This window comes from Pseudochaenichthys georgianus, chromosome 10 (assembly GCF_902827115.2).
Source record: "Pseudochaenichthys georgianus chromosome 10, fPseGeo1.2, whole genome shotgun sequence".
Lineage (NCBI taxonomy): Eukaryota > Metazoa > Chordata > Actinopteri > Perciformes > Channichthyidae > Pseudochaenichthys > Pseudochaenichthys georgianus.
Window position 1 is genome coordinate 839334 of NC_047512.1, and position 18967 is coordinate 858300.

The window sequence follows — 18967 nt, forward strand, 5'->3', positions numbered from 1 at the left end:
TTTCATGCTGTGCAAAGAAAAAGCAACCTCTTAATCCAGATATCTTACCATGACTCGCGCATGCGTGCACGTGCATGGTTGTGGCATGACCACCAACGCAGAAAAATATGGACAAAAGATGTGTGCATATGTATGTAGTATCCTATCCATGTGGACATGATTTAAGTGGGGGAGGGACCTAACCTCCTCTAGGGGGGTCCGGGGTCATGGTCCCCCGGGAAGATTGTTTTTAAAATATTGAAGTTAAAAGCATAAATTAAAATATTAATTACATTTGATTAATGCATCATTACATTACATTTAGCTGACGCTTTTATCCAAAGCGACTTACAATAATTGCATTCGACCAACAAAATACAAGCTTGAAGAAAACAGAATCATATATGTACATCAGGTTTCATAGAGCCAAAACATTTCAAGTGCTACTCAACTGGCCTTTTATTAGTATACAAGTGCTTTGTTAATAGTTCTATCGCTAGAAAGAGATGAGTTTTCAGTCTGGAAGGTGTGTAAACTTTCTGCTGTCCTGATTTCAATGGGGAGCTCATTCCACCATTTTGGAGCCAGGATAGCAAACCCACATGTTTTTACTTTCGCAGTGCGGGTACAGCGAGCTGTTTGGCTGATGCAGAGCGGAGTGCACGTGCTGGGGTGTACAATTTAACCATGTCCTGTATGTAGGAAGGGCCAGATCCATTCGCAGCATGGTACGCAAGTATCATTGTCTTGAAGTGGATTCTAGCAGTTACCGGAAGCCAGTGGAGGGAGCGGAGGAGCGGCGTGGTGTGGGAACATTCAGGAAGGTTGAAGACCAGACGAGCCGCTGCATTCTGGATGAGCTGCAGAGGTCGGATGGCACATGCAGGTAGACCAGCCAGGAGGGAGTTGCAGTAGTCTCGGCGTGAGATGACGAGAGCCTGGACCAGAACCTGCGTCGCTTTCTGGGTCAGCTGGGGACGTATCCTCCTGATGTTGTAACTAGTGTATCTGCAGCAGCGGGTTGTTGCAGCGATGTTTGCAGTGAAGGACAGTTTGTTATCTAGGGTCACACCCCGCAGGGAAGCGAGGTTCAGTGGGAGTGGCTGTACCCGTAGGATAGAAAAGGGGTGAGGGAATGCTCCGTTTTTGGACAAAATTAACATGGGATCACTCCGGTCATTGTACGTACTTCGTCTCACTGGAATATTAACGGTCAGATTGAATACAACATCGACCCAATTTCTCCGGTCAATGACGGTAGAGTTTTGAAAGTGACAAAACACTGTTTCACACATTTAAAAACAATTAAACAATGTTTACCCAGGATTCAGGCACCTTCCCTGGCTTGTAAAATGTGGTGATGCGCCCTGGAGGTATCATACTTTAAAACATGTATACCCAGGATTTAATCACTTTTCCTGGCTTGTAAAGTGCTGTGAAGCAGCCTGTTCTCTGGGTGCAGTCTAGGTACAAGAGCCATGCGCTGCAAGGAGATCTGTGGGTGCGCTCTGTGGCTCTCAGAGCCCGCTTCTCTCTGGCTGCTCTCTCCCTGTATTCACAACACTGTTCCCCAGCTTTCAAACACTTATTGCTGGCTATGAAAGTCTTGTGCATCACCCTGGAGCTCTGCCTAGGTGCCTTTGAGTGTGAGACCCTGCTTACAGCAGTGAACCTGCTGCCAGCATTACACACATATTAATCAGGCGTTTTAACACTTTTTTCCATGAAAATGATTTTTATTCACTATCATGGGGCTATATAAATCAAATTCCAGGTAATTCGGAGCACAATTGTACCTTTTACTATTTAAATGTATTTGTATTATATATTATTGGGCTATAAAAGTGACATTTCTGGGTGACTTTGTCAGTTTATGGAGCTTAGCCCACAATTCCCGGAAGTTCCAGGCCGAATTTGGGAGCTTATAGGCGGCCTGCAATGCGCCCCCACCCGTGGAAAGCAAAGAAAAAGTAAATAAAATGGTAAATTAGATCTTAAAATAATCAAAAATTAAGTTTAAAAAAATTCTCGAGAAAACGACAGACTGCCAACGGAGGAGGGGCTCCAAAAAGCTCAAGTCTTCGGGGCGAAGCCCCGGACACTTTTCCACTCCGTAGCATTTTACAACGAAGAAGGGAATCGAGACCTCCCCTCCAACGTCAAACAAATTCATTCATGTTTTCCAAGCTACAATCCGCACGAAATCGGAAACCCAGTTTTTGAGAGGACTCAGAAAAAAAAACGGCTGTTTCACATCATGGAGGAATGTGTCCGCTACATGAGTGCTTTGCCTCGGATACAATTGTTGCATGGAGACCCCCCAGCATGGTTCTCACCAAACTTACCAAAGTTTTTGAAATGGTCTCTGGAGGAATGCAAGGGGAGTTGTCAGGGAATTATGAGACATTATTTTCGGATACAATTTCTCCATTTTCACCCCTTTTGTCTGGTTTTCCCAAAAGTTAACTTAGAGTTTTTCTGACTCTGGAGGAATGTGAGGAGAGTTGTCAGGGGAATCTACCCGCCTTATGGGACACTATCTTCGGATACGTTTTTTCATTTTCACCCCTTTTATTTGGTTCTTTTTCTTTTTCTTTCTGTTTTGGCCCGTTTCACCCGGTTCGTTCTACCGTGGGCACTGCCCGGTCTTCTCGCCCGGTCCACGTGCCGGTGCTCTGGCTGTCGGTTCCTCCGAACTGCGGGTTCTACTCTGATGGCCGGGAGGGTGTGCTGCATGGGGGCAACCCTGCATGTCTCTTACCTCCCGGGCTGACCGATATGAAGCGTTTCCAAGACGAACCGTCTGACTCAGGGGTCCCACCACGGGTTCCGCAGCGGGGTGGAAGTTCCACCTCCCCACTTCGCCGCGGAGTGCCAGGCAAACATCAGTTTCTCTAATCCTCCACTGTTGCATAGCGGCCTTAGTCGGCTGCGGCATTCAGCAATTGGCCTTGCTCCGGGCACCAGTTCCCTCGGGGACCACGGCTCGGTGGCTTCACCTGATATAGGGTCGACCCTACTTCATCACAGGCTACCTATTTGATCCTGCGTAACAACCACATATGATTGTCTGCAAAGAGGGAACTGCCTGGTCCTGCCCTGGTGTTCCTCTACGGCTAGTGTCCAGCCGTCAGCTGTGCTATCAGCAAATTTGACCCGCCATCGGAGAAGGCCTCCTCCCCGGGTCCACATGCCGGTGCTTGGCGGTCGGAAGAATGATATTTTGCAGGACATGACGGAGCTCAGGAGTCTGCACTTTGAAGCTCCTGGAGCGGACAAAGATATGTGTATTTGCCTGAATGATGGAAATAAACAAAGAATGATATTTTACAGGACATGACGGAGATAGGTGTATTTTCATAGCTTTTTGGAAATACACCAAATGTGATATTGCAGGGTAATACGGAGCTCATTTACCCATGTGATGTTGTGCAGTACATTACTGAGCTCATTTAACAACATGGAGTACCAGGGGCACTAAGGGGCACTAAGGTCTTACCCGGATGTCTTTGTGTTTAGTCAGAGTGCTTGAGTTTGGGTACACAGCTTTGCCAGGCGCACCCACCTGTGGAAAGACGAAATATGACAAAACAGTTAAAGTGTGAACCTCCAGCACAGGGGGGGTGCCGTGAAGAAGGCCGAATATGGATGCTGATGGGCGGACGGTAAAGCACCGCAAAATCCACCCCCCTTTTAGGGTTTCCAGGGGCAAGAAGTTCTGTAGTGTGTGAACATCTGGGTTTAGTCCGTGGGGGAGTGCTTAAGTCCGTGGGACCGGGGTCTCACGGTGTGCGAGGTTATGGAAGTGCGCATGTTAGGGAGACATGCTGGGGCTGCTTAGTCCGTCCTTTGGGGCTCTGTGAAGGGCCACAGAGAGGTGGTTTTCGCGGTCTGAACCTGTTTGCCTTTTGCCTTTGCCTGTGAGTGTGAGACCCTGCTAACAGCAGTGAACCTGCTGCCAGCATTACTAACATATTAAGCAGGCGTTTTAACACTATAGCCGACAATTCCTGGAGGTTCCAGGCCGAATTTGAGAGCCGAATGCCATGCGTCCCCACCCGTGGAAAGCAGAAAAAAGTAAAGAAAACGGTCAATTATATCTTAAAATAATCAAAACTGAAATAAAAAAAATTCTCGAAAAAACTACAGAGTGCCAACAGAGGAGGGGCTCCAAAGAGCTCAAGTCTTCGGCATTTCGGGCGGAAGCCCCGGACACTTTTCCACTCCCCCGTTGTATTTTACAACGGAGAGGGGAATCGAGACCTCCCCTCCGTCAAAAATATTCATTCATGTTTTTCAAGCTACCTTCCGCACGAAATCGGAAACCCGGTTTTTGAGAGGACTCAGAAAAAAACGGCTGTTTCACATCATGGAGGAATGTGTCCACTACATGAGTGCTTTGGCTCGGATACAATTGTTGCATGGAGACCCCCCAGCATGGTTCCTACCAAACTTTACGTTTTTGAACTGGTCTCTGGAGGAATGCAAGGGGAGTTATCAGGGAATTATGAGACACTATTTTGGGATACAATTTCTCCATTTTCACCCCTTTTCTATGGTTCTTCCAAAAGTTCTCTCAAAGTGCACCAGATTGATGCTTTTAACTTCAACATTTAAAAAATGTTTTTGCTCTATGAAACCTGATATACTTATATGATTCTGTTTTCTTCAAGTTTGTATTTTGTATTTTGTTTCTTATTGTAAGTCGCTTTGGATAAAAGCGTCAGCTAAATGCAATGTAATGTAAAAAAAAAATCTCCCCGGGGGAACATGCCCCCGGACCCCCTTAGAGGAGGTGAGGTCCACCACCTGCCCACACCCCTTGTTAAATTGTCTCACCCACATTGAGGATGCTTCCTACGCCCAAGTTTTATTCCATGTGTCAAGTCAGGCAAATTGGGTCCAAATGTTATTGCATCAATGATCTGTTAACATTAAAATCACTAAATATATGCTGTAACTATTTTTGCTCGAGGCAACTCAAGGGGTCAGGTAAGATCAATCAATGTTTATTTATATAGCCCAATATCACAAATGTTACATTTGTCTCAGTGGTCTTCACAGTGTGTACAGAATATCAGTATGACAATACGACACCCTCTGTCCTTAGACCCTCACATCGTACAAGGAAAAACTTCTGGAGAAAACCCAGTTTAAAGGGAAAAATGGGAGAAACCTCAGGGAGAGCAACAGAGGAGGGATCCCTCTCCCAGGACGGACAGACGTGCAATATATGCCGTGTGTAAATTGAAAAGATAATACATTTGCAACATAGGTAGTCCAAATGTTTGGAAGATGTCCTTTTTGTTGTTCTGTTTATGTTTAATGTGGAACCTACTTGAGCAGGTCTCCCTTGAAAAAGAGATCAATGATCTCAATGGGATACACCTGGGTAAATAAAGGTTTGAAATTAAATTAAAATGTGATTACTATATGAATAATGGTACAAAATAAAAAAATAGTTTTTTGTTAAGTAACATACTTTCGTCGCCGGCCGGCCGATACATGCCGCGCATTAAGTGGGCCTGTCTCTCAATTAATCCCCGGGCCACTTTTTCCTCCCCTGGTTCACCGTGTCGAATGCAGCAGACAGGTCCAGGAGGATGATGACAGAGGAGAGGGAGGCAGCAAGGAGGGCAGTTGCTGTGGAGTGACCTGCCTTGAAACCAGACTGGTGCGGATCCAGAAGGTTGTTCTGATGGAGATAACAGGAGAGTGGTTTAAAGACAGCGCGTTCAAGTGTTTTAGACAGGAACGGGAGGAGAGAGACAGGCCTGTAGTTTATAACATCAGACGGGTTGAGAGTGGGTTTCTTTAGGAGAGGGTTTTTACTCTTGCCTCCTTGAGACCTTTTAGAAAGTGACCAGAAGTTAGAGAAGTGTTGATGAAATGGGTGAGAAACGGTAGAATATCAGGAGCGATAGTCTGAAGGAGGTTTGAAGGGATATGGTCCAGAGGACAGGTGGTAGGGCGGGCAGAGGTAATGAGGTTAAGAACCTCACTTGGAGAGAGAGGGGAGAAGGAGGTTAGTGTGTGGGTGAAAGGAGGGTCTGGTGACCCAGGGGTGAGTAAAGGTGAGTCAGAAAAAGAAGAGCGAATATCATCAACCTTTTTTTCAAAGTGGTTAACAAAGTCGCTTGACAGAAGGGAGGAGGGGGAAGGGGCTTTGGGAGGGTCCAAGAGGGTGGAGAAGATGGAAAATAGTTTTTTGGGATTGGAATAGGAAGATTGGATCTTATCTTGAAAGAAAGTGCTTTTTGCCTGAGAGATCGAAGCAGAGAAAGAGGAGAGGAGAGCCTGATAGGTTAGGAGGTCGTCATGGTGTTTGGATTTCCACCGTTTCCGCTCTGCTGCCCGAAGGATGGTTCTATTAGCACGCAGTGCGTCATTTTGCCAGGGAGCAGGAGGGGACTGACGAGCCTGCCAAGATGTGAGAGGACAGAGAGAGTCCAGAGAGGATGAGAGAGTAGAGAGAGTAGAGAGGAGAGTTTCTGCAGAAGAGTTTGGAGGCAGGAGTTGGAACGAGTCAGAGGAAGGGAGGGCTGAGAGCACCGATGAGGCAAAGGTAGAGGGGGAGAGGGGGAGAGGGAACAAAGGTTACGGCGGACAGGTGTTAGAAGAGATTAGTTTGTTATGTTTGGAAAGGGGTAGAGAGAATGAAATGAAGAAGTGATCGGATGTGTGAAGTGGGTTTACAGAGAGGTTAGAAGTAGAGCAGTTCCTTGAGAATCAAGGACATTGCCAGCTTTATGAGTTGGTGGGGATGGAGACAGTGAGAAAGCAAAGGTGGTTAAAAGAGATGTTAGTTCAGATATCTTCCTTGTCTTGAGCTTGAAGTCTCCGAGAAGTACAGCATCAGTGTTTCTTAGGATCAAAAACACTAAACTCACAACTTAAAATGAAAGTGTTTAATTTATTTAATAAAATAGCACATGTTCAATGTAAACAGTGACAGTAGATATAGATTAGTTGCAATTTGGTGCTATATATATTAAAAAAAATTATAAAAAAAAAAATTATAATTAATTTTTTTAAAACACCTTGAATTAAAGGGGTTATTATAGTTGTTCTATTTATGTTTTTATGTTTCATGTGGAACTACTTGAGCAGGTCTCCCTTGAAAAAGAGATCAATGATCTCAATGGGATTTATCTGTATAAATAAAGGTTTGAAATGAAATTAAAAAGAGCGAAATCTGGGAGGCTTTTGGTGTCATCCTAGATGGAGAAAATAACCAACATCCCATGCTTTTTGAGACTTTTATATTGCGGATATTATCAGCACATCTGAGTCAAATGAACATGTGTATTAAAGAATGTTAGTGGATTATCCCTAAATCAATATATTTAGGGAACGTTTACAGATAACAGATTAGGCTAGGATACCGGATAAAGTTAGCAACACACGTTAACCGTGAACAGCCTATTAATCCGTTCTCCTAATGTTATTTCAACCCAATGTTGTGGAATTAGAGAAAAGGGGCTTCTTAACGTGCTTTTATCCCGGGTGGAGGGAGTTACATATTAGTTAAATATAACATTGGGGCGTGTGATTGTAATGGGTGGAGGTGGTGAAATGAGGATATCCATATTGGAGTTCAAGCTAGTATAATATAGTTAACGTTACACAATAATAAGGAAGAGAGCTATTTTTGTGATACATCGCTATTGATATGGATTTAGAGTGGATATTTGAGACTTCCAAACAGTAAACAAAAACGTAACTTATGGGTGAGTGTTTTTAGCAGTCATATTATGTCCTTGTGATTCTGTTGATTATTACCTGTCTGTATTATGTTGCAGCTCAGCTGATTTTGGATTGATGGCAAAGGGAGAGGGACTTAAGTGAGAGTACAGTAAACCATGAGGGAGACGATATGCCAGGACAACACAGAGGAAAAGGCACAGACAAACTGCATGCATGCTATTCAATGTGTATTGAATTCCATTTATTTACAATGGATGTTCCTAAAACAACACATTTAATATCATCATCATGCTGCTGCTGCTGCTAGTCCTTTGACTCATTGTGCTGTCAGTTGACAATCATCGATAGGCACCTGTGGGTCTCCTGTCCTTTGCCTTTTCCTGGCCTCAAGCGAGAAACAGGACTTATTTCTGTAAAAGAAACCTAGCCTAACCCTCAGCTTTTTAAGCAGGTTATTTACATGAAATTTAAAAGTGAGACAGTCATCAAGCCAGACACCCAAGTATTTGTAATAGGTAACTACTTCAAGTTATATTCCTGGCGTAGTTACAATATCCAAAGCAGTCTCCGGTGTCTTTTTAGCTTTAGCTTTAGAAAAGAGCATTACCTTGGTTTTATCCACATTTAAAAGAAGCTTTAGTTCAGAGAGCTGAGCCTGAATAATGTTAAAAACAGCCTGTAATTTAACAACAGCCTCGTTAATCGAGCTACCTTCACAGTACATAATGGTATCGTCCGCATAAAAATGTAAGGTTGCTCCTTCGACATTTTTACTTAAACTATTCATATAGATAGAGAATGATAGCGGACCTAAAACTGAACCTTGAGGTACACCATTAGTGATGTTTAACCACTCAGAAGACAGCCCATCAAACTGAACACATTGGGACCTTTCAGAGAGGTAGTTCACAAACCATCCCACTGCAAGGCTGGATATGCCAATACGGACCAGCCTCTGCTTCAAAATGCGATGATCGACGGTATCAAAAGCTTTGGATAGGTCAACAAATAGAGCTGCACAACTCTGCTTATTATCTAAAAAACTCGTAATATCATTCACCACTTTCATTGTGGCAGTGATGGTGCTGTGTTGCTTTCTGAAGCCTGACTGATGTTTAGACAGGATGTCATTTGTACATAAAAACACCTTTACTTGTTCACTCACTAGGCGTTCAAGAACCTTAGCCAGAACTGACAACTTAGAGATGGGTCTATAATTGTTTAATAAGGTGGCCTCCCCTCCTTTTAGTAGTGGCAGGACATACGCTGACTTCCATACTTTTGGGATTTTGTTCGTGCTGAGAGAGAGGTTAAAAAGAGTAGTAAGAGGTGGAGCAATAAAATCTGCAGCTATCTTTAAAAAGAAAGGTTCTACGTTGTCCGGACCAGCCGGCTTTTTAGGATCTAGCTTGGTTAAGACTTCACGAACAACATCAACAGTAAAAGGAGTAAAACTGAAAGGGTTTTCCAGACCACATTGTTCTCAGTCACCGACTGTGGTGTTCACAGAAGCAGAATTAGAAACAGAATGAAACAGAGAGCCACAGGACACAAAATTCTCATTAAAACAATTTAGTATGGTGGCCCTATCCGATATAGAGCCTGATGCCGTGGTAATGCACGGAGGTAGCTCATTACGGATATCACCGGTGGATATCGATTTTATGGCTTTCCAGAAGTTTCTAGGGTTGTTCAGGTTCTTTGTGGTAACTGACAGATAGTACTTAGATTTAGCATTTTTGACATGTGAAGTGAAGCTATTTCTTAGCTGCCTAAAACGCAGCCATTCTACCTCTGAGCCTGATTTCCTATAGCCTTTGCCCAGGCCTTGATAAAGGACGCAAAAAATATTACGGTCAAATGTAAACTTTGTGCAGGACAGAAAGAATTGTCCACATCGAATAACAGCAATGCCAATCTCCTGAAGCACCTAACTAATCTACATGTGGGGAGTTGTCTTTTCTCTTACGGTGCCACAGAACAATACAACAACTTGTATTTGTATTGTTATTATTTTTAAAGTAAAGTAAACTTGTTACTAGTTACTTTTATAATTTAGTAACTAATAAAGTAACTAGTTACTTTTTTGAGAGCAGTAACTGTTAGGGAATAATTTGCCTAGGTATTCAACCTTTGACACAGTTCATAATTTTCTCCTCTCACTGTCTCCTTTCCCATGGTATATGTCTACGGCCTTGGGTATTGCTGCTATCTCTCTTAAGGAGGGGCAGCTTGGGCGCATTGTTGTTGCCAGTCTATGACAGAGCACAAGCCGCCATGAGGTAGTTTGCTGTTCAGGGACGAAGGTTCCCTGGCACACATTCTTTTCTATGGATGAAAGCTCTAGTTAGATTCAGGGTCCATATTTGTTTTGTCTCACTGATGAAGAATGTTGATTATTACACTCCGAACTAGATAAAACCTCGAGCTGCAGAAAGAGTTCTTCAGAATTGGTTTGGCAACCGCTGTGTCAACTCGTGACACACCACCTGTCTTGTCAACTCTCCGGCCGTAACTCCAAATAAACCATCAGTGTTTGAAATCAAAGCTCCTGCTCATCCCGTGTCTCCTTCATGAGTCGGTGACTCCCACTGCATTGCTACACAGAAGTTTCCTACACAGTAACTATTACTAGTTACATTTTAAAACTAACTTTCCCAACACTGTCGATCATATAATATCATAATATCATATTTCCTTATCTGAGTCAGCTTCTCGAGCCGTATCTGGCCGTGCAACACTTACAGTGTCTTATACTGTATGCAGAAGTATTATTTTAAGCAACACATTAGGTTGACGAAACACTCAACTCAAATGTAATTAAGTCAGATGCACTCGTGTCTTAGATGGGGCAGTGATATCATAAAACTGTTGTACGCTTTCAAACACTCGGTAGTTTATTTATTTTTTAACCAGTTGTTCTATATTCACCTTGCAGGTGCAACTCTGTGGCTTGCATCCTGGATTATATGTTTAAGTCATGGATGTTTAAAGTTCATATTAATCTAAAATTAGTTTACTTTCATTCAGGAAGTATGACGCTGCGCTGTCTGTGCACATGTCCCTGTTTTTGGTCAAATGCAGAGTTGGGTGCATAATAATATGACTTTTGTCGGTAACGGAGTAGTGTAACACGCTACTTTTATAATTCATTAATCACACTACAGTTACTAACATTGCCCCGACACTCGTTACTTCGTTACTTACTAAAATCAGTCATAATCAAACCTCAACAAACACCTGCAAAGAACACATGCTAAGGTGAAGCTAACGCACAGCTATTTGTTGTTTGTTTATATCACGTTCTTCTTCTCTGTTTTCCGGTTGTTGCCTGTTTTGAATGACGAATACACACTACCGCCACCTGCTGGTAAGGAGAGTTATTGTCACTCACGCATGCGCAGTTCGTACGTGCTCGGCTGAAGTCTTTGCGGTGTCTGGTTCCAGTGCAACACATGGCCAACACGCAGGAGAATACGCCGACGCAACAGCGCAAAATATACAGATAGCAGGAGACAGAGGACAGCCACGGTCAGATAGCAGGAGACAGAGGACAGCCACGGTCAGATAGCAGGAGACAGAGGACAGCCACGGTCAGATAGGAACACATTCAGGATCTGGATCAGTCTTATGCGACATTGGAAACTGAACTAAAGAGAACATTTGAAACTTTAGCAGTCTGCGTGATCTGCCTGCAGCGAGGGGCGGCCCTGCGAGTAAAGTAACGAGTAAAGTAACAAGTTTTTGTAGAGAGTAACGAAGTAGTGTAATATATTGCTTTTTTTTAAAGTAGAATCTAAACGATAGCTGGGGATTCTGGGTAGTGTAGTGTCTTCTGCCATCCTTTACTCCGAAAAAATATTTGTTTCTCCGAATCGAAGGGGAAAAATACAAAAGCATTGCACACAATTTAAACCAATCAATGTTGTGTAATTAACAAGGATAATCTGGTGTTTTTTAGTCGATGAGTAGTGCAGATATCACTGTAAAATCAATCGACAGTAAGGGGAATACTTACTTCCGGGTGTACAATTCTCCGTTATCCAATGGGAATGGACGCTCACATTGCCTTTAAGGGCAGCCGACACAAACGAATGCCGTGCTTCCATGAGCGTCAAATCCCGCCGCAGATGGGAATACATTGCAATCAGTTGAAAGCTATTTGCGTCCCTTTATGAAGCTGAAGGAGCCTAGGAGCGTCACAACTGCACGCCACGGGACCCTGACCAAACGTCGCTCCTGGACGATTATGGAGTGAGAGTGTGTTGTGCAGGCATATTGTCATTCAAGAGAATGCTTAGTTCTTTTGAGAAACACGTTTTTCTTTTAGCCTATTGTCCTCGTTAACGTAAATAATACTCATTACATTGACACATGCATTATTTGTGATTAAAATAATTCCTTCCCCAATATCCCTCCGGATTCAATAATTGACTTGTTTGGTCAAATCAAACAAGATTGGGAAGAGGAACTAGTCCAAGCTATAGATGATGAGGTCTGGGATGGCGCATTAGCGAGAGTGAACAATAGTACGTCCTGTGCCAGGCTCAATCTTATACAACTAAAAGTTGTCCACCGTATCTTTTACACCAACTCTAAACTCTCCAAAATATACCCAAATGTCATGGATACCAAGATCTCACACGTCATCAGCAAACATGACTCATATGTTTTGGTCTTGTCCTCGACTACAAGGATACTGGACAAGCATTTTCAAACACCTTGCTGAGGCCTTGGACGTGGTATTGACACCGTGTGCAGAAATTGCCATCTTTGGAGTACTACCTGGCCACCGAATGATAAGGGGAAACTAAGGACAGCATAGCCTTTGCATCTATCTTAGCACGTAGAAGAATACTCCTAGAATGGAAATCTCCGATACCACCTAAAGCATCTCTCTGGCTTAAAGATCTAATGATGTACCTGAACTTGGAGAAGATTAAATATAACCTGAGGGGCTGTTCAAAACTATTCGGCTCTATGATAGCCTACATAGCTGAACTGAAGACACTAAGAAGAAAGGGTGGAACTATGAATGTATGTGCTTTTTTGTTTGTTTGTTTGTTTTGTTTTGTCTTTATATACATGTATGTATGTATGTATGTATGTGTAACAGGCCCCGCTATGCAGGGTGCGATGACAGATAGTATTTCCTGTAAAACAGGAGAAATTATAAGCAGAGAATTCCTTTTACTGCTCGTTTGGCGGGTCTTGCCAGAATGTATTAACAATTGGCACAAACCACAATTGTCCTGGCCCTTTACGGCTCTCAATATAAACACATGTTCATGTCTTCAAAATATACTTGTATGCTTGAAGTATTCAAAATAAACACATTTGTGTATAACCAAGTGTCATTAACATCATGACTCCAAATAAGAATGTACTGCTTCAAAACAGATATTCGTGCTGTATTCAAACACTGTTAATTACCTTTTCAGGCAAAGTATTAGCATTGGTCTAATATATGCTAGCATTAGCATCAAGCAACACGCATTTATAATAATTAAATTATGACTGACCATAGGACCCATAGACCATACAAAACACACCTAAAACACTTCTTAGCTATTAACAATTCACTTGCATCACTAGCGACCGCCATTACACACACAGCCACCACGAGGTGGTCTTCTACACGGCATTAAACATAATAAACAACATCTAAACACCACTTCAAACTTAAGACATTGTGATTTATAACATTTGTGACAATCTGTACACATTACTGACCTGTAAAACAGGATAAATTATGAGCAGAGAATTCCTTTTTCTGCTCGTTTGGCGGGTCTTGCCAGAATGGCAAGCTAACGACAGCTCCGTCATCACGTCAGACATTTTACGGTAGACGCGTAAATAATAACAAACCCCTTTACGGCAGTGTTACTCTGCCATCTACTGCCCCCTGCTGTCCATTGTTAAACAGGTAATATAAAATGATATTAAATATAAACATATAATTGTGATCACACACTGTGTGGGTCACACACTCCCCGACAAAGAAAAATGGCTCCCGACATTAACCATCAACCTCTTAACTTGTGCCCCTTCTCTTTGAACTTAAAACACTTATACACACTCTCATAAGGGCACTTCTTTAAATGTACAGGTGAATACTGTACAATATGGATGAGAGTGGGTGTAACAATCTTTCCTTCTCAATATGCATGTATGTATGGTAGAATTACAGTGTAAGGCAGTGTCTGGTGTGTAGTGTAAGGCAGTGTCTGGTGTGTAGTGTAAGGCAGTGTCTGGTGTGTAGTGTAAGGCAGTGTCTGGTGTGTAGTGTAATGTGGCATAGGAACAGGCTGCATTCCCCAGAATGGCATGGCTTGTACAGTATAGAGTCTTGCTGGGTCTGTAGACCCACATGATCTGGAGGATGGCTTCCCAAGGGAGTCATATGTCAGCGTTTGAGGAGGTCTCCTGTCCCGTGTGGATTTCCTCACTGGCTCATCCTGAGGTGTCACAGGTCGGTCATAGCCATAGGGTACTTGTACATACTCATGCTCTTCCGGTGCTTCAGAATCCACAGGCAGGTCTTCCTCATCAGTCCGTTCTTCTGGTTGTTCTTGTCTGGTTTCTCTCTCAGGTGTAACAACTCCATGTTGTTCTGGTGTATGATATCTCGATGGCACTCTATATCTATGTGGTTCAGGTACCCTTTTCTGACCATCTGTGTTTCGCTGAGATCCAGAGCTAGGTTCAATATTCTGTGAGTGAAGTCCAGCTTGTGGAGGTACTCTTAGCCAGTATCGTACTTTAGGTGCCTCATCATCAGAGTTTTCTGAGTCACTGCTTTGTGATGTCTCTCTCTGTCGTTGTTTCTCAACATGATGACTCTTGCTTTTCCCTCTAGGTGGTAGCGGATTTCCTGTTAGTGCAGGCAAGTTTACAGGTAGGTCATTGACAACGTGTAGGAGATTTCGATGGAGGGTACGGATCTTATCACCACCTGTCTCAGGGCACACTTTGTACACAGGAATTTCACCAACTTGTTCTTTGACGACATACACAGTTTGTTCCCAGTAGGAACTCAATTTTCCAGGTCCACCTCTCTCACTCATGTTGCGGACTAGGACTCTATCACCAGGTTGGAGCACAACTCCCTTGATGTGACAGTCATAGTACTTTTTGTTTCTTGCACTGGAGTGTTGACTGTTTTCAGATGCAATCCGGAAAGCCTCTTTCATTCTCAGAGTCCATTTCTTAGCATAGCCCTGTGTGGTTTCAGTCTGACCTTTGGCTGACAGGCCAAACATTAAATCTACTGGGAGACACGGGTGCCATCCAAACATGAGGTAGTGGGGTGAGAAGCCTGTTGCCTCATGCCTGGTGCAGTTGTATGCATGTAGAACCAGGGATAAGTGGTCTTTCCAGTTGCTTTTTTCTTTTTCTCCCAGGGTCCTCAACATTTGGAGCAGTGTTCTATTGAACCTCTCAGCTGGGTTTCCTTGGGGGTGGTATGGGGTTGTCCTTGAATGAGCAACTCCAGCCAGATGCCTCAGGGTCTTGAACAGGTCATTTTCGAACTTTCTGCCTTGGTCGTGGTGGAGCCTGGCCGGGTAGCCGAATCTTGGAATAAAGTCATTATAGATTTTTTCAGCAGCTGTTCTGCCAGATTTATTTTTTGTTGCGTAGACTTGAGCAAATCTGGTAAAATGGTCAATAACTACTAAAATGTACTCGTAGCCCCCTTTGCTAGTTTCCAGGTGCATATAGTCTATAGACACAAGCTCAAGTGGTGCAGATGAAGTGATGCTGCCCATTGGTGCTCTGACGTGTGTCACAGGTTTCTTTTGTTTGATACAGGGACACTTTCTGGTTACGAAAGGTCTCTCTGTCTGTTGGATCGCCATTAGTCCTTCTCCAACACTCAGCTGTGCCAGGGGTGTAGCTTCTAGATTGGGTTCGAAAAGCACAAGTGAGTCAGATTCACTAATATCTACTGGTACCCTGCACTTAATATAAGCTACCTGGCCAGGATAAATAGTGACTTCTTTCCTGCCTATCTTTACTGCAGCATTCTGTTGTTTCTGTTTTTGCTCAGTCTTTATGAAACTCACCATAGCTTCTGCCATTGCACTGTCCATCTCCAAAGCACCCGTAAGCAAGTTGACAAGGATAGATATCACTTTGGGTCTACTTTCATGACTCCTAAAGAGTTCCTGGATGACATTAAAACCAACTATCGGTCTGTCTATTTTTATTCGACTCACTAGGAAAGGCACTCGAATAGATAAGTCTGGATCATCGTTTCCCTGCAGGTTTACTACCACTTCAATCCATCCTTCATAAGGTACTGCATCTCCTGTGACAGCCGTCACGTAGAGATCATCCTCCATGAGTTCACTGAGGGGTCTAATATCTTGTCCAGGTAAGTATCTGTCTTTCCAAGCATTGTCCATTATGCTCACATTGGCCCCAGAGTCTAAAAGAGCGGTTATGGCGTAACCGTTCATGCTACATCTCAATAGCGACTTTCGACCAATTAGCGGAGCTATCTTTTAGATTAGGTGTTGTTCGTTATTTTTCTGCGTGTTGATAGGTGTATGACCAGTGCTTTGTCTTGCTGCTGCAACCTCCTGGGGGTGGGACTTTTCCTTTGGGTCGGTCAGTGGTCGTCCCGTTGCCCGTTTCCCGCCTGCTTCTGTATTTTCAAGCAGCCTATAGCACGATGACCCTCCTCCCCACAGAAAAAGCAGTGGCTACAGTTTGGTTGAGCCTGAGCTATGCATTGTGGGCACCCATACGGTCTCCTGGTCTTCTTCTCTGGTCTGGTTTTGTCAGAGCAACACTGGTGAGTGGTTTGATGTAGCCCCTCAGGCACCTGGGTTGTTGTTGATAGCTGTTTCAGTGTTTCCATTGCCTGTGTTAAAGCCTCAACCTGAGCACTCAATCTCTGGATGACATTATCCTTACTTTTAGTCTCTCCCACACTGCTGAGTATCTCTTTAGGTTCAGCGAGTATGCTGTGTGCTTGAGTTAACTTGCGGTTGGAACTGCGTCCCAGTCTGCGCTTTCTTTCACTTTCTTCCATCGTAGTCTTGATAACCTGCCTTAACAGAGCTTCATCAGACACAGTGGGGTCAGCAAGCAGAGGTTTCAGCTCCCGTCTGACATCCTCATGTCTCTCTCCCATGCCTTGATAGACTGCATTCAAAAACACACCCTGCAGTGTAGACGCATCATACTTAATAAGTGCATTTTCCTGCCTGGAGGTGAACATTATTTTTTGTTTCAGTCTTATCATGCGGTATAGGAATTGCTGTGGAGCTTCATCTTCATGCTGTCTAGCACACATCAATTCCTGGAAGAGCTCTGTGCTGCTCTTCTCGCCAAGGTGGGACTGCAGGAAACTCTTCAGCTCGGTGACTGTAAGATCTTCCTTGTTTGTCAGCATGTCTTTAAAGTTTCCACCTTTTATTATGCGTGACACCCCTCTAATAATCTCGTCATCAGTGTGTTGCTCTCTGCAGCCTTCCTCAATCTGTTTACATAAGCTGTTAAAGCTAATGTCTGATGAAGTGTCAGTTATCTGCCCTCCATGAATCTTAAACTCCCTTCTATGCAGAAATGAAAGATCTTTAAGGGAAATCATGCTCTCTCGGGTGGGATTAGAGAGTCCTTCTGTAGTTGTATGTGGTGAGTTAGGTGTATGCCGCTTACTGGGTTGGCTAGATTGAGGTGTGTCTGAACTAGGTGTGGTGACACTGTGTTGAAGTTTGTTTTGCACCTCCTCTAAGCCCCTTAACAGTTTCTGTATGTCTGCGTCATGAATGCCAGTCTCAGTTGGATTGTCTAATGGCTCAAGTTGTTGGTTAGCGTTAACAGTAGCAGATAACATCAGAGGTGATTTAACAGAAGTATCAATTTCACCCTCTTTGGAACACACGGTACCACTGCTACGGTTTGCAATAATCAAATCAACAGTATCTTGTAGACACAACAACATTGACATTCCCTCATCTTCTAGGTTTAGTAGAGTCATACTGTTCATATTCGCAGCAATATACTCAACACAGCCCTCCTCGTCGTCCCTGTTTAGCTCTGATGAGTCAAGTTCTTTCACTGGATCGAGGTGTGTGGCAACTTTATACGCTTCATCTGCTGTTAGCTGATGAAGTCTTTTCTTGATGGACCAGCTTAGTCTCTTCCTCTCGTTGTCCGCCATCCTGTGTGTTGTGGGCGACTGTGGCAAACAGTTCTGCACTCCTAGGCGTAGATCCCCTTCAACCTGGTCTCTCTACCTCTTGAGTCGCTAACTGGAAGCACCTTCACTCCGGCAACACGTCGTCAGTCCGGTCCTTTAGGTCCAATATCACTGGATCAGCATGTGGTCGTCTCAAACGATGCTGATCCCGGACGAGCCCCCAATAATCTGTAACAGGCCCCGCTATGCAGGGCGCGATGACAGATAGTATTTCCTGTAAAACAGGAGAAATTATGAGCAGAGAATTCCTTTTACTGCTCGTTTGGCGGGTCTTGCCAGAATTTATTAACAATTGGCACAAAACACAATTGTCCTGGCCCTTTACGGCTCTCAATATAAACACATGTTCATGTCTTCAAAATATACTTGTATGCTTGAAGTATTCAAAATAAACACATTTGTGTATAATCAAGTGTCATTAACATCATGACTCCAAATAAGAATGTACTGCTTCAAAACAGATATTCGTGCTGTATTCAAACACTGTTAATTACCTTTTCAGGCAAAGTATTAGCATTGGTCTAATATATGCTAGCATTAGCATCAAGCAACACGCATTTATAATAATTAAATTATGACTGACCATAGGACCCATAGACCATACAAAACACACCTAAAACACTTCTTAGCTATAAACAATTCACTTGCATCACTAGCGACCGCCATTACACACACAGCCACCACGAGGTGGTCTTCTACGCGAGTCTACTACATCTAAATAGCGACCGCTATTACACATACACACACAGCCACCACGAGGTGGTCTTCTACACGGCATTAAACATAATAAACAACATCTAAACACCACTTCAAACTTAAGACATTGTGATTTATAACATTTGTGACAATCTGTACACATTACTGACCTATACAACAGGAGAAATTATGAGCAGAGAATTCCTTTTACTGCTCGTTTGGCGGGTCTTGCCAGAATGGCAAGCTAACGACAGCTCCGTCATCATGTCAGACATTTTACGGTAGACGAGTAAATAATAACAAACCCCTTTACGGCAGTGTTACTCTGCCATCTACTGCCCCCTGCTGTCCATTGTTAAACAGGTAATATAA